Genomic DNA, 26509 nt, shown 5'->3' on the forward strand with positions numbered 1-26509 from the left:
CCCATCAATATTTAGTCTCTTCTCTCTTAAGTTGAGGATCAGTTTGACACAACAAGAGTGAAAGAAAAATACTGCTGTTTTATTTACCAGAACTTTACTGAAGTGAGAAGGGGAAAGCAACAGACAGGTCTGGAAATAATTGCACATTTTGTTTAAAACTTCTGTGTTTCATGCACATTTTGGATCTTTCAAAGTTCTTAGCTCTACCACATCAGGCTAAGAGCCCTGATTCTCACTTGAATTCAAGCTCAGCATCAGAACAGCAATGCTTGCCAGGAATTTGGATGGTTCCTTAGCTTCCTTAAAGGATGTATTTCTTAAGCAGCTTCTATATGGGAACATGGAGGAGTACAGCCCCACTGTGCTAGGCATGGTGTCAGCAACATTTGGTCAGGCTTCTGCAAGTGTATCAAGCCTCTGCCAGTGCAAACTGAAGATCTGCCAGAGTTAACTATTGTGCCAGTTTGTTATATAAAGCAAGCCAATATTTCATAACCTCAATAGCATTTTCTTTCCACTTAATAACTTTGTACGTAAAAGTATCTACTGGGGCTGTGCTGCATTAGCAGGTTTTCAGATGCTTGTTTTATTTATAGAAGGCCTGGGGCTTCCTTTTATAACAGGAAGGCTAGTCTAAATGGATTTTAAAGAGGAGTGAAGCAGTGTGGGTTTAACCAAGATTTTCTGAAACTGTGAGAGAAAACAGTGATAACAAACACCTTTCCAATATTTTATTTGTGTGCATGGCTGAGGAGGCAGCTTTGACACTAGGGTGGTTGAACAACTGTAATTTTTCTTATGCTATCTATTATCTGCTTAAAGATTCCACTTACTAATTTACTTCATTGCAGCATCCATTTCATAAGTTTATTTTCTCTTTCCATTCTTTTTCCTTTATCTATCAATATTAATAATAAGTACACCTTAAACTGTGTTTTGATCCAATTTTGTTTTGAATGAGAATTATTTTAAATTTCTGATTAAACTTGATAATTTTGTCAGTGAAACCAGATGTCTAGAAATATTCATCGTGTGTATGCTAAGATAGGTTTAGAAATAAGAAAAAAAACCCTGAAAATAACTTGACACAGAAAAAAGTATCCAAACTTTAGTTTTGATTTTACATTTTGAAAAAATTTAAACACTTTTAAATCTTACATGTATTATGAATATTTACTGACAACGTTGTTTGCATTAACATACAATATCAAATTTATTTCATCATAGTTTTTTGAAAAAAACCCTCCTGCAATTCTATTTTCCCCTTTCTATAACTGCAAGAAAGATATAACTAGGTTCTTAAAACAACAAATTTGATGTGAGAGATTTGTAAGCCATGAAGCATTAATTCAAGCTCGCATTCAAATTTCTGTTAGTGCAGCATTGAATGAATCACTAAGCTGGGATGTTAATTTTAGTTCAGTGTTATATATATGATGTAATTTTGAGGCTATTTGCACAGTGACCTAATTAAATTTTTTTCTAGTAAGATACAAAAGTCTAATTGCATCATAAAACTAGTAACTTTATTATTTCATCTACAGTGATAACTTCCTTACTGTATTCCCTCTATTTTTGCATTTTGACATGCTTCTTGCTCACTTGTAGGAAGACAACTGCAGCCATTCACACAGAACTGCTCCTGTGTATTTCAGGGTGCTTGCTGTACCACAAGTGGTTGGATGCAGAGGACGCCTGCCACCTCTAGGCAATTTCCTATGCTGGAATCTCCTTTCAAGCACTTGGTGTCATCCAACTAATCTCAAAATCAGCTTGCTTCCTCTTATTTTGCCTTACTTATCAGCATATGTCTTAAACTGTCAGCTACCAAGTTGTTTCAAAAGATTGTTGTTCCCGCAGTCCTTACACTTAGTTAGACTGCTATTACGCAAATAATAATATGCATTTTTATAGTCTCATTTTACTGTTCAATTTTCAAAACTATTTCAATAAACTAAAGGCTAGTGAATTATTTTGGAAGCAATTTACACTGCCATATAATTCTGTAGCAGGTCTGCTGCATAAATTAAGAAATCATGCCACGTAATTTAAGTCTAGTATGCTCTACAGTATCAGGAGTCTTGATATTACTGGGTTAATTTCATGAGCAGAAAATATTTCACTGTCCACCTAGCAGTGTGCATAGGATCCTGACGAATTAGATGTCAGCAAGTTAGAAGTTTCTGCTAATGACCTACAAATCTGGTCTCTAAGTATACAGTGTCATGGATACTTTCTAAATCGACACTGTGATGCAAAAAATGATTTTGTATACATAGTATGTCTCTCATTCTCATTTTCTTTGATAGGATGAGAGACAGGTATCCTGTTGAAGATTCTTTACTCTTATTAAAGCCCAAAGGAAGTGAAAAGCTCATGAGGAATTTTTGAGGCCATATTCTATGGTGCCCTCTGTGCAGTCATGACTATCAAGTTATCAGTCAATAATGAACATCAATGTAGCCAGTCCACAGCTTCCTGGATAAAGATTCACAAGATTTTCCCGTCACGTAAGATTCCAGCTCTTTATCCAATGACATAGTGCCTACAGACCAGCCAGGCAGGAACAAATCGTACAACTCAGTTTTCTCCTTTCCCTGTTGTGCAGCTTTAGTTAAAATAATATTGTACTTGAATATCTTAATGTTTGTAAAAGATGTTTTCAAAATATCAAACATCAAGTAATTTTTACAGAAAGTATCTTCTATCCTCTCCAATAGAAGAAATAGCAAAAGAGTTACTTACTAGTCTTACTGATAAGACAAAAAGGTAAAAAAACACATTTATGTTCAAAACAGGTAAAGGACACTGCAATAGTTATTACGTTTATAAAACTTATTTTCCCCTAGAATAGATGTTTCTTAAAGCTTATTCTTTCTTCACAGTGAGTAGTCATTTCATGTATGGCTGAAAAAAAAGAAAAAAAAAAAAAGAGGATGTCGGCTAAGAAATTAGTGGAAAAAGAACATGAAAACAGACTGGGCTGTAACTATTGGAAGGTGAAAAAAATGGAAGATATCCACTTCCTGGGACATGAGAATAACAGAAATATTTCCCAAAGCTCCAAAGAAATAAAAGGGAATATATTACTCCTCCCTGTATTTTTTTTCCTCTGTGATACAAGCTGGCTAGTTCTGCTGATGACGCTTAGCAAAGTTAGAGCTATGGTAACTTACCCTCTCCTGAGGAAAAGGTAATCAAAGCAAAAATGCATTTATTGTCAGAACCATAACTTTCCAATGGTCTCTTATTCCCCTGGCTCCAAGTCCCCGTTTCCAGCCACAGACCCAGCTAACTTAGAGCTCTGAACTGCCCCTTGGCCAAGCACTCCAGCTCACTCCCATCTTTATCCCCAGGCCCCTCAGATTTGTGTCTGCTCTTCCCAGGAGAACTGAACCCACTCTGACTTTTTTGAGTATTGAAATTAGCTAGGACACAGTCTCTTCTCTGAATTTACCACTCCTTTGCCCCTTTAGTGTTTCAAGTCAATGTTTTATTTCCTCTGCGTTCAAGGCTTTCTCTCCCACATTACTGACACCAGAAAGGGGAATAAACTATTTAGTTTCCAGAATAGAAAGGTCTTCTGTTCCATCTTCATTGGGAGCATGCAGGGTTGTAGCTGTACTAAAATTATGCTCCAGACCAAACATGCTTAACAGGAAAGAGCTATATGGAAAATTCAAAACTTACAAATCTAAAAGGTCCTTACTTAATGTTATGAATTTCTATGTTTCCAAGATACATAATTTAGCAAACCTGTGTACATTTTCACAAAGACAGGAGGTAAAAAAAGGAAAATCACAGAATCACAGAATCATTAAGGTTGGAAAAGACCTTTAAGATCATCAAGTCCAACAATCAACCCAACACCACTATACCATGTCCCAAAATGACACCTCTACATGTATTTTGAACACTTCCAGCGATGGTGACTCCGCCACCTCCTTGGGCAGCCTGTTCCAATGTTTAACCACTCTCCCCATAAAGAATTTTTTCCTAATATCCAGTCTAAACCTCCCCTGGTGCAATATGCTCCTGACAAAAATTATTTCTAACTTCTCTCGATTATCAAAGGACTAGCTTTCAGAAAAAAATGAAGTACAGCTTAATGTTTTTAATCATATATAATGTATTTTGTACATATCTATGTATTTCCTTAGCCTTGCTTTTGGGTTTTTGGGGCTGAAATTTTATACAAAAATAGCATCAAAATTTTCTACACAAATGTTGTAACATAAAATATATTCTTATAACAAATAATTACAATGATGCTCTGTGATAGGCAATGCTATCAGATTCTCCTGTTGAATAAACTATGAATGGACATAATTTACTTTTCAAAGGTTTCTAATTCTATTGAATTACATGACATTTTCACTGGAATACTCAAAGGTATTTATTGATGAAAATTGTTTATCCACAGTTTTTTCTTTTGCAATACTGTTTAATGCTTAGCAACCTCTCAGAAACAGTCTTGGATGAAAAACTATGAAATATGAAAGAAATTATAAATTCAGACACTATTTTTAGGTCTGCTATCAAATAATCAAGCTTTTCCATCCTTAGAATATGATCTGCCTTTAACTTATTTAATTACAGCTTGTCTATGACCAGTTTCATAGTGAATTTGCAAGCTTCTAAAAGTAATCATATTTACCAAGGCAAACTTCCCTTAAAGAGAAAATGTTTTATACGTATGTGATTCTGTCAGACAGAATAAGTACAGGCTGTTACACTGCAAACTCAGATACTGTTCTCTGAGCAACCTCATTCACAACCTAAAGGGATCAGGCCTTTCTCAGAGACAAAAATCATTTGTACTATCTCCAACCTGAACTTTGTCCTGAGCCTCACCTCACAATCTGTTCTTGACAAATTATCTATTCTCTATTGATCACTTAGGACTAAAGAAGTCAGAGGTGAACCTTTCCTGGGCTGCTTGTTTGTTTTGTTACTATGAGCTTTTTTACCATCATTAAATGTCAGCAATACAGCTTAACAAGCTGCTTGTTACTGACAGAACCACACAGATATTTCTTGGATTGCCTAGGTCCTCGAATTCAAAGACAACTGTCTTGAATACTCATTCCTCACAGCTTATTCCACAGACATGGTAGGTATGCTGTAAAGGACAAAAAGTATTGGGATAGGAACTTATGGGTTGCAAGTTTTCACTATTATCTGTGATTTAAGATAGTATTTATTTTCAGACACTACATAAAGCCACAGTAAGATGAGGGTCTTCTAAAGACTTACCTCCTATTTTTAAACATCCCTAATGATCACCGGAGTTGGAATACTGAAAATACCACTTCTAAAATTATTTCTTACTTCTTAGTTAAGAAGTATCATTGATATTAAAGGATGCACTTATTATTTTAAATCTACCTTCTTTTCAAATGAGTTTTATATGGTGAAAATCTCTAAACATTTGTGACTTATTTAAAACATTTCATTGACCTACTTTACCAGAACCTATATTAATGGGTAAAAGTGACCTTTTTTTCAGCTGAAGCCTTGTTACAATGAAAACCCAAGGTAATTTTTTCAGTCATCAACATAATCCCAAAAGGTGAGATTTTATATGGTGATCAGACATCTCTGATATTTTTGCCTCATTGAGTTTTATAATGCTGCTATTCTTGTAAGCACTTTGTCCTATAAAAGCAAAACCACAGCAACTAGAACCAGCCAACAGAGAGCAAGGGGACTCAAGAGACACAAGCAGATTATTCTATTGTTTTTAGTTTTGGGGATAGTCCAAGTCATTTAAAGAGTAAAAGGTAAAGAGGTCCAAGTAAACAACATTGGTAAATTTATATTAAGGACCTGAGACATGAAATTTGGAGCCAAGTTTTGATTCCCATCAAGTTTCAAGTGTGCTCAGACTGAAAGCTCAGAATAGAATTCATTGATGGAAAAAAAATGCAAATGAACAGAAAGATCACAAAGTAAAACATGGCAAACATTCAGCTAAAGCAAAATGCAATAGCACAGATGGATGAAAAGTACGGTAGCACAGCACAGATGGACCAAGATCTGTTCAACTGCAGGATGTTAATCCTTGCTTGGATTTTTGTTTGTTTCAATTAGATTTATCTGGAAATTAATCCCTAACAGGACTGTTCTGACTTCATTGTAATAAAATTACAGATTAAAAGTGTATGAAACTTTTATGATAGATAATACACCTATGGAAGAATAATGATTTGGGGAAGCCCTCACAAAAGTCGATGAAACCTTGTATTAAAATAACAAATAATTTAGATTGGTAGTTTTAGAGGAAAAGTTCATCATTTGAAAAGAAAGAACATTTCAGGGTCTTCATGAAAACCATTTAAAGAGCAGTCTTATTAAGGAATGACCAACATTTAAGAGAAAAATATTTGAACACTCCCCAAACATGACATTATTATCCAAATATGTTGACCTAAAACATTTACTTGGAAGCAAGCAAAGAAAAAAAAACCCCAAATTTCTATTGGGATTAATGGAAACAATGGAAACAATTGAATATTCCCCAAGTAATCGCATTCTTGATTTAAAAGCAAAGTGTTCAATTCTGAAAATATTGCAGTGAAGCATTTTTATTTTTGAAGGAAAAAAATATTTTTCTGCTGAACCTATTAATGAATTTAGTATGAATTTAAACATAAAGTGCTTAATCCTATGCTGCAGTTGTACAAGCTCTCATAGGCTTGGACCTGTCCAATAATAACTCTTTCCTACCTCGATTCTCTGTCTCTATGCCATCCATCTGACACATTACTTCATTAGGAAAAAGAATATATGGAGATTCTTCAAAATTTATCAGTTGATAGGAAAAGGAAGTGATGAAGAAAGAAATCTGCTTTCCAAATAGAAAAAAAATTATACTATTAGACAGCAAAAAGAAGAAAAGACTGAAGTAAAATTTTGGAAGTCATGAACAGCAGGAGAAAGATCCCTAAATGAATATGCTACAGGAATATAAATTATATTGCAATTACAACACTCATAAAAAGTGTGATAGACAATTCAACTACAATGTTATTGAAATACAAAAGCTATTGAAAAAGACATTAATGAATCTGCTCTTAAAGAAAACTAATTAAAAGAGCTGTAATAGTCTTTCTTTTAGAGAGACTAATAAAAGTGATGTGAAAACTTGAAACACTCATTTTCATTTTTTGATGAATGAAAGTGAATTTTAATCCCTCTGCATTAGTCGTACTCTTCAACCAATCCTAATATTGGAGAGAGGAGAGATTTTTTTTACAGCACATTTAATAGCTTTTGTACATTTGATTTCGATATAAAATAAAACAGGCAAAGTAGCAAAGGTTCTTGCCACATTTATACTGGTAGAAGTGTAAAGTGACTCACCCAGTTTGAACTGTGCTGTCATTAACATCAAACCAAATTAAGAAACCCTTCCTCAAGACAGAATTAATTTCGATTTATACCAGTATGACAAAGCACATCCTGTTTGACACAAGTCTGCTTACTTACTATTTCAATGCATCTTAATCTTAATTTGCAACAACCCCATCCATTCTATTCCTGAACATCTCTAAGATTATCTGAAAAATGTGTTGTGTTTTGTAACATGGTGAGCCAACAAGCAACTGGTTAGAGACCTAATTCATTCCACAGATGATTTATAATAAGTCAGATTGGAAAGCAGGCCATTTCCAGAGGTGACAAGATAATGCATTACCACTGTGTAACCTTAGCCCACACAAGAACGTAATTTAATTTTTAGAATGATAAATATCTGTATCTCCAAAGTTGTAATAATTATGAGGCTAAAAGATTCTTTCAGGTACTCACTCCTCCTATGTTCTTTTAGATTTTAATATAAAATTCTAAAAATTGTAGCGGTGTAGGTCACAACACTAGAAAGTTTGAACCAATTAGAAACCAGACACAAGGTTAATGGGAGAATAAGTCCCCCATTTAAAATATTTTTTGTATTATTTTTGAAGACAAATATACTAACAACAAGTACACTTATACTACACACTAATGCTGTGAATTATTATAGGGTTAAGATGTTGTACATAAGTGATTACATATCAAGTTACAAGTAAAAGAAAACCTAATCAGTAACAGATAAACCTGGTCAGATGATGATGGCTTTATAACTTAAGGAATGGTTCTTCCCCATCTGAATGAAAAACAAGAAAAATTAATCAGGATGTACAGACCAAAGATGGATTCAACTTGATTGATCTAAAATATGCTGATAAAAGAGAGAGATAGAAAGAATTTGAAAAGGGTAATGAGTGTTCCATCTACGTTACAAGTTACGTAACCAAAGAAAAAGAGATCATCATTCAGTTACTAGCTTCTTTCTTTTTCAATTTCCAAAAGACAGCATGCGGTGGGTTGGCCTTGGCTAGACACCAGCTGCCCACCTAAGCCACTCTATCACTCCCCTCCTTATCTGGACAGGGGAGAGAAAATATAATAAGAAGCCTGTGGGTTGAGATAAGGACAGGGAGAGATCAATCAGCAATTACCATCACAGGCAAACAGACTCAACTTGGGGAAAATTAGTTTAATTTATTGTCAGTCAAAATCAGAATAGGTTTAGGAGAAATAAAACTAGACCTTAAAACATGTTCCACCCACCCCTCCTTTCTTCCCAAGCTCAACTTTACTCCCAATTTTCTCTACCTCCTCCCCACAGCAGCACAAGGGGATAGGAATGGGCATTGCAATCAGTTCATCACATGTCATTTCTGCCACTCCTTCCTCTGCAGGGGTAGGACCCCTCACACTCTTCCCCTGCTCCAGCATGGGGTCCCTCCTATGAGAGACAGTCCTCCACAAACTTCTCCAATGTGAGTCCTTCCCACAGGCTGCATTTCTTTATGAACTGTTCCAGCCTGAGTCCCTTCCACAGGGTGCAGTCCTTCAGGAGCAAAGTGCTCCAGTATGGGACGCCTCATGGGATCATAAGTCCTACACGAAAACCTGTTCCAATGTGGGCTTCTCTCTCTACAGGTCCACAGGTCCTGCCAGGAGTTTGCTCCAGTGCAGGCCTCCCACAGGGTCCCAGTCTCCTTTGGGTATCCTGCTGCTGTGTGGGGTCCTCCACAGGCTGCAAGTGTGTATCTGCTCCACCATGGAGCTCCATGGTCTGCAAGGGGACAGCTTGCCTCACCATGGTCTTCACCACAGGCTGCAGGGGAATCTCTGTTCTGGCACCTAGAGCAACTCCTTTGTCTCGTTCTTCACTGACCTTGGTGTCTGCAGAGTTGTTTTCACATATTCTCACTTCTCTCTGTGGTTGCAAATGCTACGTAGCTTTTTTTCCCCTTCTTAAATATGTTATAACAGAGGCACTACCACCATCGCTGATTGGCTTGTCCTTGGCCAGTGGCAGGTCTGTATCAGACGTGGGGGAAGGTTGTAGCAACTTCTCACAAAAGCCACCCCTGTAACCCTCACTGCTACCAAAAACGTGCCACACAAACCAAGTACACAACGTAAGTCAGACAAGTAATTCAGGGTATATTTTGGAGCAAAGACAACAGTCAAAATCCGATCCCCAGCATTCTGATGTCAATTTTAACATCAGCTTTGTCATAGAATCATAGAACCATAGAATTGTTTGGGTCATCAGGGACCTTAAAGATCATCTACTTCCAACCCCTCTGCCATGGGCAGGGATACCCTCCTCTACACCAGGTTGATCAAAGCCCTATCCAACCTGGCCTTGAACACTACCAGGGATGGGGCATCCACAACTTCTCTGGGCAGCCTGTTCCAGTGCCTCACCACCCCCATACTGGAGAATTTCTTCCTTATAGCTAATCTAAATCTACCTTTTTCCAGTATAAAGCCATTGCCCCTTGTCCTGTCACTACATGCCCTTGTAAAGAGTCCCTCTCCATCTTTCTTAGAAGCCCCCTTTAAGTACTGAAAGCCTGCAATAAGGTCTCCCTGGAGCCTTCTCTTCTCTGGGATGAACAACCCCAACTCTCTCAGCCTGTCCTTATATAGGGGAGGTGCTTCAGCCCTCTGATCATCTTTGTGACCCTCCTGTGGACTTGCTTCAACAGGTCCATGTCCTTCTTATATTGGTTGCCCTAGAGCTGGATGCAGTATTCCAGGTGGGGTCTCACCAGAGCAGAGTAAAGGGGCAGAAACACCTCCCTTGACCTGCTGGCCATGCTTCTTATGATGCAGCCCAGGATACAGCTGGTCTTCTGAGCTGCAAGTGTACATTTCTGGCTCATGTTGAGCTTCTCATCAACCAACACTCTCAAGTTCTTCTCAGCAGGGCTATTCTCCATCTCTTCATCCCCCAGCCTGTATTGATACTGGGGGTTGCCCCAACCCAGGTGCAGGACCCTGCACTTGGCCTTGTTGAACTTCATGAGGTTCTCACAGGTCCACCCCTTAAGCCTGTCAAAGTCCCTCTGGATGGCATCCCGTCCCTCCAGAATGTCAACCACACCACACAGTTTGGTGTTATCTGAAAACCTGTTGAGGGTTCACTCAATCCTACTGTCCATGTCCTTGACAAAGAATGTTAAACAGCGCTGATCACCAATCCCCGAGGAATGCCACTCATCACTGGTCTCCAAGTGGAGACTTGGACATCGAGCTGCTGCCTGCAATTCTTTGAGTGCAACCATCCAGCCAATTCCTTATCCACCAAGTGGTCCATCCATCAAATCCCTCTCTCTCCAATTTAGAGACAAGGTTGTCATGCGGGACAGTATTAAATGCTTTGCACAAGTCAAGGTAGATGATGTTAGTTACTCTTCCCTTATCCATCAATGCTGTAACCCCGTTGTAGAAGGCCACCAAATTTGTCAGACACGATTTGCCCTTAGTGAAGCCATGATGGCCTGTCACAAATCACCTCCTTATTTTCCATATGCCTTAGTGTAGTTTCCATGAGGATCTGCTCCATGATCGTGCCAGGCACAGAGGTGATACTGACTGGCCAGTAGTTCCCTGGGTCTTCCTTTTTTCCCTTTTTAAAAATGGGCGCTATGTTTCCCTTTCCCCAGTCAGTGGGAATTTCACCGAAATGCCACAACTTTTCAAATATCATGGATAGTAGCTTAGCAACTTCCTCTGCCAGTTCCCTCAGGACCCGCAGATGCATGCCATCAGGCTGTGCACCTTCAGGTTCCTTGGATGGTCTCAAACCTGATCTTCTCCTGCAGCGGGCAGTTGTTCATTCTCCCAGTCCCTGCCTTTGCCATCTGTGACTTGGGTGGTGTGGCATGAGCACTTGCTGGTGAACACAGCAAAAAAAGTCATTGAATACCTCAACCTTCTCCATATACCAGATAACCAGGTCTCCTTTTTCCTTCTTGAGAGGGCTCAAATTTTACCTAGTCTTTGTTTTATCACCAATGTACCTATAGAAGCTTTTCTTGTTGCTCTTGACATTCCTGGCCAGATTTAATTCTATCAGGGTTTTACTTTTCCTAACCTGATTCCTGGCTGTTCAGACAATTTCTCTGTATTCCTCCCAGGCTACCTGTCCTTGCTTCCACCCTCTATACACTTCCTTTTTGTGCTTGAGTTTGTCCAGGAGCTCCTTGTTCATCCATGCAGGCCTCCTGGAGTTTTTGCCTGACCATCTGTCATCATCTGTGCTATGTGTTTGCCATGATTTACGAATACGTGTCCTGTCTTTATACAATGAAATTAAATAATACTTACAGTGTTATTTAATTTAGCAGTTTCATTGTCCTCTTAGGTTAAAAGCATCTCAGGTAGTAAATCTATATAATAATTCAAAATATTTTATATGCAAGTGGGGAAAGGGAATAAGAAGAAATTTTCTACTCAAAAGCTGAAGCTGGAAAGAGCATGGTAGCAAAAGTTAAAGTAGTGATTTAGAGGGATAACCCAATATAATTTGATGCTAAATGTTAACCATACCGAAGTTATTGTAGAATTTTACTACTGCAGTGTAAGTAATTCTAGTTTTGTGCTGATCTGCATTGCCCTTTGTAGCTTGGTCTCTCTTTCTTCAGCCTTAACCTGAGCCTGCCATCAGACAAGTTCCCTCTAGCTACATGGAATCATTTAGAAAATAATGGAGACAGGGCTGAAGTGGTATTTTCTGCCCCTATTTAAAGTCTTTCAGAAATCTATTAAAACCTTATCTAAAATCTTAATAATTTGTAACAGCTGGTGGTATCATGGACTTTTTTTGTATCAGCATTATGGAAGGAAGGCCCATCATTAGTCTCTGATCTATTCAATTTTAAATATATGCATGTTTTAAATTTAAGTACATACAACTGAATTGTACCTGTTCAGAATGAGCTGAGAAAACTGAGGGTTGTCGTGAATGTTTAGGAATCTGAAGACTGGGATAGAGTGCTAAGGCTAACTGAGTTTTAACCATGTGAAACCCTGACTATTTTTCTGTTGTGAAACACATCATGTTCAAGGGTAAGACAGAAATTATGATTTTTGCTAAACAAAATTGAGCTTTCACTGAAAAGCAATGATTGAACAAAGAGCTGGGATTATAAAAGCTTAGAAACTTGTCAGGGAGTATGTACTAAGGAAAAAGATTTTGAAGATGTTCCTGTAACTTTGTCAGTTTTCTTAATATAACGTTGTTAAGAAGGATTTATTGCAGAGCTGAAAATACAACCCAAATCCTTTGACTTAATGCATGCTCCTGAATTTTCAGATCTATGTGTTTTTCAGAAAATAGTGTTTAAATTCATTATTAGGACAGCTTGATGCTAATAATAATGTGATAAATGATACAGAGATGAAGTATTTTCAAAACTAATGAAGGGAATTTTTCACTTGCTTTGACCAAATACAGACAATTTTCACTTGTTATCTATTTTTCTTTTTTTTTTTTTTTTAGTATAGCTAGTATTGTAACTTCCCAGGTGCTGGATTACTTGCACATCATTTTTGACAGGTTCCACTTCACATGTGGCATCACAGTATGAGTGGTAGCTCTGTTCTGTGTGGATTTAGGCTTGGAGAAAAGGCTGTGTCCAGTATCCTGTCAGTATCTGTCAGATAACACTGTCTTGTCTGATTGCCACAATAATTTGGGTTTGAAACAGAGCACACTGGCCCTCTTTTCCAAAACATCAGAAAGGAGAGGTGAGGAAAGAACTGGAAACAGATCGTATTCAACATCTCCTTCAATTTTAAATTAAGAAGGGCAAAAGGAAAGAGAAGACCTCTCTCTGAAACTGTTTATTCTACAAACACCACTGCATCATCCCTCAGAATGCCTCTACAGCCAGGTACAGTTTGTTCAGGAGAAGCAATGGAACTGGAAAAAACTGTACACTAGTGTAAGCTGCTAAGCAATCACACAGAAATTTTAACTTTTCCATAATTTGCTGTAAAGCAATAATAATTACTATTGAAAGGCAAAAATTCAGCAAGACTTCCAGGACTTTTAACACATGCTTTTTATCTTAAAAGTTAGATTCCCTGTTCTGCTGTCACTTAGCAGAAAAAAACACCCCCAGACCACTAAATAAACATGGTATCAATATTTTTACATATTAAAAGAAACAAAACAAAAACCCTTGCTGCTTGTCCCTTCATGATCCCTGTTGGATCTGAATGACTGGAATATTCTGTTTTTTCTTGTACAGTAGTTAACTGCGTACCAACTAATGAATGCTATTCTAGAAAAAGCATTCTCAACACAAGCAATGTGTTCAAAATAATTTGAAATTAAAATAAAAATAAAGGAATTTTCAGTTTGTCTCCTATAGGTTTTTGTAATCTTGTCAACATAGGTTAGAATTTCACTCAGGAAACACCTTTCTGTTTCTTTAAAAAGATAGGAAGACAAATTTGTCATGTCATCCTGACCATCATGTTCCTTACATCTCTTCAAGCAGCAACCATCCATAAGAATTTTAGCAGGAACTTTTCAGTCTCTCTTCAGTGAGGTGACTCTATCCGTTCTCAGTAAGAGAGCTTGTGTATGGTGAAACCAGAGGTAAAAATCTGTGCACACTTTTCTCATCCTTTATATACGTCTATGCAGCCAGTGCCACACATTGACTCAAAATCAAGTTTATTCAAAGCAAGTCTTTTTGTTTTCTATTAAAATTTCATGTTCAGCTTTTGCACTGGTTCAAGAATTTGTCTTCATTTAGACAAACATAGACTATCTGCTCTTTCAGTCAACAACAGGTCTGATAACATAATCTTACTGCAAATCAAGCAAGTAAAAAGCCTCATCAGTTTCAATGAAAACCAAATTACTGTTCATTCCTTTCACGCATATTTGTCTAAATATAAATATTTAGAAAATTATATAACATATTTTCCTGAATATGAACTGTGGACAAAATAAACTAAAATCCTGTTATCAGGGAGTTTTATTTGTTATTTGAGATCATTACTCATGAAATAAAAATTTTAGCCCAGGTCAGTACCTAGAAAGAAGTACCTAAATCATTTTGTCAAAAGCTGTCTTGGAGATTCTTAAGCAAAATTGACATCTTCTTTAGTAAGTTGTATCTATCCCTTCTTAGAAATACATTTAGGTAAGGCCCAGAGGGCTTTAAAAGTCAGATGAAAAATAAATTGACCTTTTTGAGGGCTACCACACAATAAAAGGCTGAGATATTCTGGGAAAATTTCTACACAATATGGTTGTCTTCTTTCAGTTTAATTTTATAAAATTAGGTTTTTATATATTTTCTGGTTTACTACAAGCATTTATTTTGATTTTGCTTTAATTATCTACTCAGATACTATTCACAATTGTTATTGTATTGTGGTAACCTTTGGTCTCCTATTTCATACTTGAAAGACTTTTTCTGAAGGAATAGATATAGGTTTTTTTGGTGTGCAGTCCTGCTTTGTCATACTGAATTATAGGTTCCTTTAATAATGATCAAAACGAGTATATGTAAATGAAGTTTAATTCACTGACCTACTTCAGATCTAATTCAACTTGACCTCATCAACTCAAGTTTCCTGACCTGAAGTGCTCTCTTCCTCATTTTTTTTTATTCTTAATCTTTACTCCTCCCTAGCTTCTTCCTCTGCGTTCTCACTTGACTGTAATTTTCTTTCTAACCTTCGTTACAACTCCTACTGCTAGTGTCTTGAAAATGGATATGTGTACTAATGTATATCCATTTCCTCATTTCCTTTTCTTCATGTCAATTCCACATTTCTGTTCTTTTCTGTCTATACAAAAGGATAATCTCTTTTGTTGAACCTTCAGACAGACCTGAAATCATCACTTCTATGATAACCCACTGTCCTTGTACAATGGTATGTCTATTTAACTTTTTTCCTCTCTGCTTCTCTTCATCTTCAGGAAAATAATTCTTCTTCACTTTACCAGCTGATGTTTCTTAAGTGGAAATTGTAATTTCTTCCTTAATATTCACCCACATCTCTTCTGTGGAGAACTTATTCTATTCCTAGTGCCTGACATTGTCGTGAAATATGTCAGAGCTTGCTGCAGCTGTGCTTCTTGATCAATCACACCTGTGAACCTATCATGCTTCTTACTTGGGCCCAGCATGACCAAATTTGAGAAAGTATTTTCTAACTAAATGCCTTACTCTAGTTGTCTTCCTAAAATTCTTACTGCAGCAGGAATGGCACCCATTTTTTCAAATTCTCAAAGAAACTACTCATGTCTCCAAAACATATTCCTCTTTTCTGTAACTACTAACTGCTCTATAACCTTACCATAATGAAAGCAAGACAAGCTTGAACAATTACCTGGACATTTCTTCCCAGTCATAATAGTTGAAGTACATAGATACTACTTTGAACTGCTAGATATTCTTTATAAAAGAAATATTAAAAAATAAAACAAACAAAGAAGCAAAAAACCCCTGTTGTATAACATTATCATTAAAGGGAGAAGAAAGGTTGGCGTAATGTAAATAATAACACCTACAGCACTCTCCACAGTATTCAAGGGAGTTTGTGTGTGTGTGTATGTAAATATATAAGTATGTATGCACATCTAGATGAAATAAGGTTTGAATTAAACATAGAAGTTGAAACTGAAAAGACCAATATTAAAGTATGATTATTCAACAGAAATATACTTCATCTTGTTTGAGGCACAAGGAGACTAAGATTGTGTATCCTGGAGAAACCATTCCTGTCATATTCACAAGGCTGCAGACATGCTCAGCGTGAAAACTTGCCAAGTCTAACACAGAAGAAAGCTTTATTAAGCTCTTGTCATTAAGATGAACCCTAAGGCTCTGATTCATAACCCTCTCACTTGTGATGTAGTATATCTTTTCTAAAACTTTCACATGGATATGTCCTCTCTGTGACTTGATATTATCTTTAAACTAGAAAGTTGTTGTTAATGCAGTCTGCAGTTCTGAAGGAAATATTTCCAAACCCATCAAGTTCCCTGCATTACAGAGGACACAAGGCACTTCAAGGGAAATCTACTATTTTCTTTTTACACTTTTTATTCTCTTGAGTATCAAGTATTTGGCAGATAATCCTGAAATCTCTCTTAAAACCATTCTAAAAGCAGGTAAAATAAGCAAAAATTATCTTCTTTGTATAAGTTAGGACCGTAGTTAGTAGGAAAACAGATATGGAAAAGAAAACCCAAAGCAAAAGCACATCTTATTAGCTGGTTTGATTTCCATATGTCATCTGCATTTCATTCAGGTCAGAGCTGACAAAACAAATTTATAGCTTTTTAGTGCTGAGTCCCATTCCTCAGGTTTGCTATATACTCCTGGTTTTGTCTCTCTAAACAGGAACTATTTACTTGGAGCGAAGTCCTACCATATGAATGTCTGTACTCAGTTGAAATTTCATAAATTAAAAATAAATAAAAGTGAACTTCTAGGAATTTCCTGCAATACAGATTCTTGGTAACTAATACAACTAGAACAGTGTAAGCCTGCCACTCACAAAAGCTGCCTGAGACCACATTTCCTTTCACTACACAAGAATGGTTCTTAGACATTCCCTCATGCTGGGTGTCCCACAAAGAGTTATCAACTACCTTGTCAGTAGAAAATTCATATGATGCAAATGTGTCCTTTCCCAGTAAACAGGTTGGTGGACGTGAATCAGACTCCCTTCTGAGCTTATATCACTGTATATGTATAAAACTTTCTACTAGACTTGTGTATTTCACAAATATTTTAGTCGTGAAAAGTATGTTAGTATTTATTTTAGCTAATTAAAATAAACATAGTGAGTACAAAGAGTAAGGATTTGCTACTCTTCACTGCCACCTATGAACATATCAAAAACCTATATGAGCCAATACACTCATAAAACATACTTTGGAGTCCCTAGTGCTATAGTAAGTCAATAGGTGTTAGTTTTGTGTAACACACACATATTAAGGTAAGAATAAACTCTTGAGAAAGGCTTCAAATGTTTGGTGCAAATATAAGGGCTGTTGCAAAGAATGGTGCCATGCCCTCAGGGAATCAAAATGATCCCTGTCAACTGCTAAATGATTAAAAAAACAGACTGCTGTCTTCCCATCTCATCCTCCACAGGACATAAATGCCGTCATGATATACAGTACCAGTTGCAACTACACAGTGTCTTATCTGCCACTTAAGAGAGTAGCCTGAAGAAAAGGTTAAAAGCCCGACTGAGGTTAAGAGTCACAGTATCTTTTTTATTTTATTTTTTCCTTTAAGGTCTCTTTCATGTCCATTATTTGAATATGCTCCCCCACTTTCTGTAGGACATTCAGTGATTTCTTTCCAGTTAGACAGAAAAGGTGTGAAGCTGACTGTGGTCAACTGCCTACTCTGCAACAGGATTGGGATTCCAGAGACAAACATTTTTATCATCACTATTCACATTTACAGTGATTTAAAGTCTTGCTCATAACCACAACAGATGCCACTCTAAACAGCAGTAAAATCAATGTGATACAGTTAATCCTGATTATCACCCTGACACTCACAATGATTTGTGATTCTGAAGATTACACACACTGTGGAAAATAAATACAACAGGAGGAAACCCACTTACAAGTATCTTCTGTTACTGTAATCTTACTAGCCTTTTAGTCCTCTTTGATGAACTGTGGAGACATTCTGAAAAGCATCTTTCAATCAAGTCATAAGTAACTCTTTAAGCATGTTTTCAAGGCAGTTGTAAGCTATCTTAAAAATATTACATATATGTTGCCTGCTGTTTTAATCCATCAAGCATAGTAGAGCATTTCAAAATTCAAAATATTACTTTTAAAAATTATCACCCCTTGTTTCTTGGTAATGTTTAAGCCTTGAGATGTCGTAACTTATAATAAGTGGTAAGCCTGAAACATCTTTTCAGGGCATGGTTGTAGAAATTACAGTTGCTTTTGTATGAGCAAATTTCATTTTAAAATGTGGGGGATTTTTACCAACACAGTGTTAGTAATAATCTCCTATGGTTTTACTTAATGTTATTTTTATGTTAAGGGCATCTGATTCTAAGTGTACCAAGCTTACTCGAAAATTATTAAAGCTCGACTCAGTCAGACGTTAAAATGCCGCAATAATGGAATGGAAAAAACTGTCTAAATACAATCCTATTCATGCTAGTCCTGCTGCCAGAGAGAAGAAAAGACACAGGACAGTAGGATAAAAGATGAGTAATTTGCATTCTTTAGAGGATTGCAGCCTTTGTTTTATTTGCCAATATGATTGTCATCACTGTTAACAGGAATTGAGTAGATGATGTATGGTGTATTCATTCCAGGAGCAAAAGACAAATTTAAAAGGCAGTTCTCGAGCTACCTGAAAGATTAAGACAGAATGTATGGAGCACCAAAGACCTGAATAGCAAGAGCAGGCAAGATCTGTATTTATCCCACCAGGACAAACCTAAAGTTAAGTACTAGTAAAGAACATAGTATACTTGAGACTGAAGAATGGTGTCAGAAAAAAATAAAAGAAATAAGAAATTAGTAGAACATTAGTAGAATAGTACAGCTATTATTGATTAATTAGCAGTCAAGAAATATTTGTCTTCCAGGACTTTGTCAGGTATTATATTAAATACAGAGAAAAGATCATTATTATTAGAGGCAGGTGACAGCAAGCTTTTTTTCTGGTTTGTTTGCTTTTTAATTCCAAGGCCTCATTTTCTTCTTTTAGTCTCTTTCTACACAGACAGCTTCCTAATTGCATCATGGAAGAGACTAATGCTTCTCTTATTGGAAGAAACCTTGAAAGGAAACTCAGTCTGCAAGTCATGGCATCTTTCACACTGTAAAACCCACCAGCAGCAAAATCCACCAGCAGGAAAATCTCTACTGGATAAAAACAGTGGAGAAGAGTGCAGTCTGAGACATCATGCAGCTTCCCAGGGAGGTAAACTTCCCTTCCCAGCAGAAGTACCAGGTAAGGAAAATACTTACTGTAAGTCAGATCCTCCTAGAAACCAACTAGAAAACAACCAGACTGAGAAAGCAGGACAGTATGATGATGCAATTAACAAATTTTATTGACTTCAATTCAAAATGTGTTTGGTATTTTGGTATCAAAAAATAAAACTTAAAAATACTCTGAAAACCCAAATAAAATTCTTCAAGAATGTTTTGACAGTAAAGTATTTAACATCAGCAAACTATGACTAACAACTCCTCTTGCTGTTCTCAGAGAGAAAAAAAAAATTCCTAAAAATTTCTATTTTATTTAGACCTCCATCCTCCAAAGTCTGACTTCTATGAACGCTGAAAACTGTAGGTTTCCAGACTGTATTGAGTCTCTGGCTGCCATATGTAATCTTCTGGTAAACCTTCAAGTCAACTTTCTGACTACCTATGAGTTTTTTTACCCATACCACTTTACCTGTGCTCTTATCTAGGTGCCTTCCTGTTTGCCAAACTCAGTCAAGATTTTGTTCTCCTAGTGTCACCTCCTCATTTAATTGCAGAGCTGGACTGGAGTTTTTTCAATTCTTAAAATTCATTGCATCACAAGCAAAAATTCCTGAGCCTTACCCTAAAAGCTATTATAATGACTTTAGCCTTTTTACAGACTCCTTACACAGATGATTTCTCTCCATTGCAACATGTACATTATTGATTTTTCAGCTCATGGAATGTGTGTTTTAAAAATCAAATGCCCTCATAGCACCATATTCCCTGAACCCTTTGCCATATAGTAATAGAGAAAAACACTGACTACAGTTGGAACCTACAACATTAAGTGAGGTTCCACTGAGACTATTAGAAATCTGCATAATATATTAATTGATTTTATTTTAAGTGGTAAGTTATTTATAGAAGACACAAGTCACAAATTTCTTGCCTTCTCAATATATATACCATTATGTTGAGATCCTGGGAAAATTAAATTTTCTTCATTGCTTGAGTTATTTCATTATGTCAGCAAGCCAATGACATTTGTTAAATGCAGAAAAATACATTAAAAACCTATTAACAACCATTAATAAAATATTGAAATACTATTTTAAAATATTTCTGAATTATGGACTAAGAATGTATATTGAGAAATATACTTTAGAGATCCAAACTCTCAGCTCTTCAAGTGTTATGGTACTGATCATAAACTCATCTGACATTAACAATTACTAATTAAGGTGACACAATGATATTAATGATGAAAACTTTCAAGTTGATAAATTAACCTTACTCACTGCTTTACAAGGTCATGGTTTACATCTGTGCAAAACTGTTAAGACTTAAAGAAAAGTTGAGGAGAGGGAGAAAAATAGAGTTGATAGTTACCAAGAGACTAAATTGCTTTTTGTAGTCCAGCCTCACCTGACAAGAAACAATTACCCTTGGTTGGTTTTTTTATAGAATACAATTCCTAAAAAATTTGCATCCTGAATAAGTATTCTTTCTTCTATTCAGCCTCAACCTTTGTTAATTCTGATACTGATAAATGTTATAGGGCTCATCAGAAACAGCATTCTAGTCAATTTATATTTAGTAATTAATAAAGTAAATACTATATAGATATATGCATATACACTTAATCCTGAGTAAAGTCCACTTTATCTGTGAGTCTAGGGTCTGAGAATTCCTGCACATTAGCCACCTGATTTGAAAAGGTCTGCTGGGACACTGAATCTCAAAAAAAAAATCTCACTACTACACTAACAGCTCAGATGACGTGGGAAATCAGAGAATATTAATATCATTTCTCTTGCATAAGTGCATATGTACAAATGTATTTATTAAAAATATATACATATGTATATATTTAAATTGGATATAAGGTTAAGAATACCTAAAGGACATTAAAAACATCATATGAAAGAACAACTTATCCTGAACCTTACTGTTATTAAACTAGGTTTCAAAGTTAAGATTATTCTGGAGTGAAATAAAATTACTTTTTGAGGAATGGACATGTGGAAGTAAGGCAAACAAATAAACTCTAATTCTGCCCTGAGAATATCTTACAACAATTCAGTTACAATTTTTGAACTTGTTAGTTGTCTTAGATAAAAATGTCAATAATGTTTAAAATTAATTTTCTTGCTTTTTTTTTCTCTAACACAGTTACACAGTTTGGAGTTTACATGGTTTGTAAGGTGTTGTTGAGACACCTGTAAACAAGAGTCACCAAAGCAGTGTCATGGCAGACACAGCAGAAATTCTACTAGTAGCAGACACAGGAGGAGATACTTGACAAAACTCACTTTTCTGAAGTGCTGAAGGTGGAAAAGGTTTTTGAATGCTACAGTGCATAGCCCTGAGACTGCGTGCTCATGATAACAAAAATACTTGATTTATAGAGAGAGAAAGCTTGGTATGACAGAGGGGAAATATGGAAGTGTTCAGGAGCTTAAATTCACTTTTTTTTTTATTAAATAAAAACAGAAATGGGACATCAGATACTATCACACTTGTTTGGAAAAGGTGAACTTCTAGCCTGCTTAAGTTCCTCTCACATGGTGATCATCAGTGGATTATGCATTTGTGAATTCAATTTCATTGCTATTTAAAAAATATAATTTCTTGTGAAATTGTTTTTTTCTCTGTACAGGTGTACTCAAAGCATGCATATCTTTGTGCTTCACAAGGTCGGAAGCCCTAAGCTGACTAGGCCCTTGGGTTCCACAGACGTTGGCACCCCCACCCCTGCTGCCATCGTGTCTGCATGCACACGCTGGCATCATCAGCAACCTAGCAGAGATTATTGTCATTGTATTTTACCTTACTGTCTCTTCTCTGAGAACAGCTCTTTGGACTGTAGTTTGTGAAGGCATCATACTGGGTTAATGAATGAAACGTACACTTAAATCACAGATACGCTGCGTAGCTGTGGAGATAAAAATGGGCACCTACCTTTGTCGCAGTGCCAGGGGTGAGCAAAGGCTGGGGCCTTCCTGGGCCTGCGGACTAGGGCCTGGCAGCCAGGCCTGTCCCACCACCCAGCTGGGAGCTGGAAATGTGGTCCTGGGTCATGGGTGTGTGGGGGAGGCCCCGAGGCTGGGCAGGAAGAGGGAGGCTCATCAGTGTCCTCAAGGCCCTGGCAGTTTATCAGTATATGGAAAAGCAAGTATCATGCTGCTGAACTTCCTAGGTACTATTTGCCCAGTTGAAACCTACCTCATTTACATTTTGAAAAGTTTTCTAAAACACTTCCAAGTGTGTACACATGGCTGAAGTTCAGTTGCCAACACTTAATGCTGTTTAATCCCATTTCTATTTCTAGAAATACATCTGTTTTTCCAGTGATGACAAGAACTCACCAGATACTTGGTGATACTTCTCTATGGCAAAATAAGTAAAGGAAAAATACACAAAATTTGTGGTTTGTGGCTACTGTCATTATTAAAAGGTTGTGGATTTTGGCTTCTAGGAAAAAAGATAATCATATTCCTAAGTGAGAGAAGTCAATATATGTTAGCTGAGGCTAAAGTTTTAAAATGGAGACATAATAGAAAAGCTTTACTACTCTTCTTAGCTGATCAATACTGTGGAAAGTTTTTCATGCTTGGTAACAATAATGGCAGAATCAGATTCTTGTTATTATGTTATAGGTCTCATCTACAAACAGAAATAAAAGTATGCCATTCCTTGTCAAGTGTGCAGTCCAGAGGAAAAGGAGCAGAGTCCTATGATATTCTTTCTGCAGAAACATAGATTTATTAGTACCACATAGGCAGTTTGTGGTAAAACGAAGGAATGAACACTTCACAGTTGAGTGCTGATAGTTTTCAGAAATCATTACTTATGAAAGAAATTCTGGACAACCAATTAGAAAAGATAATATAAAACTGTTCATTTTCAGCAAGTTCTGACAATTGTGTAAAAGCTACTACTTCTGCTTTAAATAGTGAAGTGTAATCATGAGGCTATATTAAGCAGGAAAACACTTGAGGCATTTTACACATGCTCTTTTTACATAAACTGAAAGAGCTTATCAAGCTTTTTGGTAATTGACAACTACTGAAGGGGGGAGAAAAAGAGAATGCTGAGGAAGCAGCTACCATTGATTTAGAAAATCAAAATGAAAATCTGTTAACTTACCAGTTTCACATTGATTGTTCTCTTTCACACTCCTTCTCCCTCCCTGACACAAACACAATTTTACAAAAGTGGAGACCAACCCAAATTAGAATGTTTAAAAGTACTTGTGGTAAAAAACATTGTTTCTGTCTAGCATGGAATTATTTTGCATACTTTCTTCTTCACTGTCAATTCAATTACCAAAATTTTTAGACACATTTTTAAACTATGCTGACAAAGTTATAGGTCTTCAACTGGAATGAACCGGCTCAGCTCCACAGCATTTTGCTCAGGATCCAATCTTCCAGTATAGTAAACTCCAGAATTTATTCATACTATGATGAAGTAAATAAACTAGCTTTTAATGCAGGTGTTTCTTATACTTCTTCAGCTACCCAATCTAAGACTGCATATTTCTTCTTTCATGTGTAAATCTTATTCTGTTCTGTGATGAACCAGCTATACTTCCACCAACCATTCCCTCACAAAGCTCTGGCCCTCTGGGATAAACATGATGGATCCTTCTCTTCCCCCTAGCTAACAAGGGATAAAAGCTGTCCTCTACAGGACACCCTGACCAATAAACACAAAATCAAGTAATGTGCAAACTTGAACTGTTTAAGCAAAAAGGAACCTGCACTCAGAACAAAATGTCCCTGAAAAATCAAGTGCAGAACAGAGGCTACAGATCTGCAAGGAAAGTGATGGGAAAATAACTGAAACAGGCCAAGAAAGAAAATAGGTACGTGTCATATGAGACCCACTTACAGAACAGAGCTATAAAGAAGTATTTACATCTGGGAAAGACTGGATAAAGAAGAACTTGCATGTGGACTGTCCCCACTAGAAACTATTACTGCTTATTATTTGAAGTAAAATATTGAAATCACCATATTTTAAAATGTTTACAACTGCTTCTTTTTTGCCACTTTTAAAATGTTGCTTCATTTAGCCCCACATTCAAGTCCAGCATTAAAGTATACAAGCACTAAAACACATCCAGCAGATTCTTGCAAACCATGATACACCTAGTGAGCTGCTAGTGTACCAGATCTCCAGGCTACATTTCATTGGAGAGCAGGTGGAGATTTATTCAGTGATGATGGAATGGCCTCTCTACATGGATGCAGTTTCTCTTCTTATGCATAGAGGACAGGAAAGTGCAACTCACTGACCAAATATTACCAGTTCTTTCTGAGTCCTATGCTCTCTGGAAAGACCTTGCATTACTACATTATGGTCGAGAACACATGCCTCACTATTTTGTAGATTAGTGTAAGCATCGAATGATAGGTTGCATGCCCTACATGGATATTTGGAATGCACCTAACCCTTGGAACATAAGACCATTTATGTATAAGGAATTGTGTGTGTGTGGTCCCTAAACAACCTCATCAAAATTGGCCCATCTCTGAGAGGTTAGTATGACCAGATGATTTCCAGAGGTCCCTTTCAACCAAAACTATTTTATAATTCTCTTACATAGACATACATATTGTGATAAATGCAAAAGATTTGTATTTCAGAATTTACAAGACAACAGATGTTGTAACAATGTTCACCCTGTGAGTAGATTAACACTGTAGATTACACTGTAGATTAACAGATATGACAGAAGTAGAGATGATGGTAACACATTGAATGATCATGCATGCAATTTACACAAATCTTTCTAACTCCTAAATCACATTTGAAAGAAAATGAGATTAGAAGAAAAAAGCCTCTCGAATTTTGAAATGCACCATACAGGACGGAAGTCTTTCTTTCTGAGGTGAGACATGAGACACTGTGTGTTAAAGGGTAGTAATTCTGTGAATCTCAGTAAAGCTCTAATCTTGTAATTGGTAATATGGAGAAATCCTGCTTTATTGATGGCAGAACTACAGACTGCAAGAGTCTTAGTAAAGGCTATCCATGTACCTGTTTTCCTTTGTCCCTTAAAAGCTACAGAGGGACTTATGATGCACAAAAACTTGCACTCCATTGTGGTTCGATGCCCAGCATCTATAAAACTTGGCCAGGCTGACTGTTATGCTGAAGTTATTATAAACTACCAGGCTGGGACTCAAGTGCTGAGTCTTTAAGATAGTCACTCGTACTCTTAAAATAGCCTTCATACAGCATATAGTGACTCCCAAAGTGAAAAATCAAAAATTTTTTCTGTTATACTTCTATTAGATATTTCTGTGAAAGGTCATGTAAAGGTCTTTTTTGCTTAACTGAAGGGACCAGATAAGAGATGGAGATTTAATAAATTAATCTGAAGCTGAAATACTACTAAGAATCAGATATAGGGATAAGAATTGAAATAAAACATTATAAGACAATCCTCCAACTACCAGTAGTTAACTGTGCAATTTCTATTAATAGTTCTGAGTGGGAAATTTGGCAAATGTTCTTTATTTACTTTAGCATTCTAGAGGATTTAAAGTAAATCCTAAATTACAAAATATTGTCAGCAGAGAACTACACACCAGAGGAAAATTCAGTGATCTGCTTAAAACCTAGTTTTAAATCCTTTTATTGTGCTTTTTTTACTCCTACTCTGACCAACAAGGATTTGAAATAGAACCATGAAAATAACATGTGGATAAATTTAGGAATTCTAAGCTTACCTCAAGGTAGTAGAAATTCCTTTGATCTACTCTCAGAAATTTAGGTTAAAAACATTCTGTTCTTTATTCCACACCCCAGTTATACTAAAGAGAAGTCAAACTGTTTGCATAACATTTTCTCCTTTGTTCATGTATCCATTTGCTCACTTTTCCAACTTTTGTTGTTGCTGCTTATTCTTCAGAAGAATGCAGCTATACCGGTTTCTCTGTGGTAGTTTCCATTAATGAAGATACAATGTTTAGGTCAGTTCAGCATTATCTTATAAATCTTAGTTTGATTTTTGTGACAGAGTGTAGATTGTCTCTAAGCAAAATGCCAGGAATACCTTCATCCACTGCCAAATGGAGGTCAGAGCTGTCTCTTTTCATTGAAGCCAAGAAAGCCGTAGCAGCTCAAAGATGAAGCACATTTCTTGAAAAGAGCTGAAAGACACATGGCTATAATTCTTTATCTAGACAGTGTTAACAAGCCTAA

This window comes from Phaethon aethereus (genome assembly GCF_964289735.1).
Source record: "Phaethon aethereus genome assembly, chromosome: Z".
Classification (NCBI taxonomy): Eukaryota; Metazoa; Chordata; class Aves; order Phaethontiformes; family Phaethontidae; genus Phaethon; species Phaethon aethereus.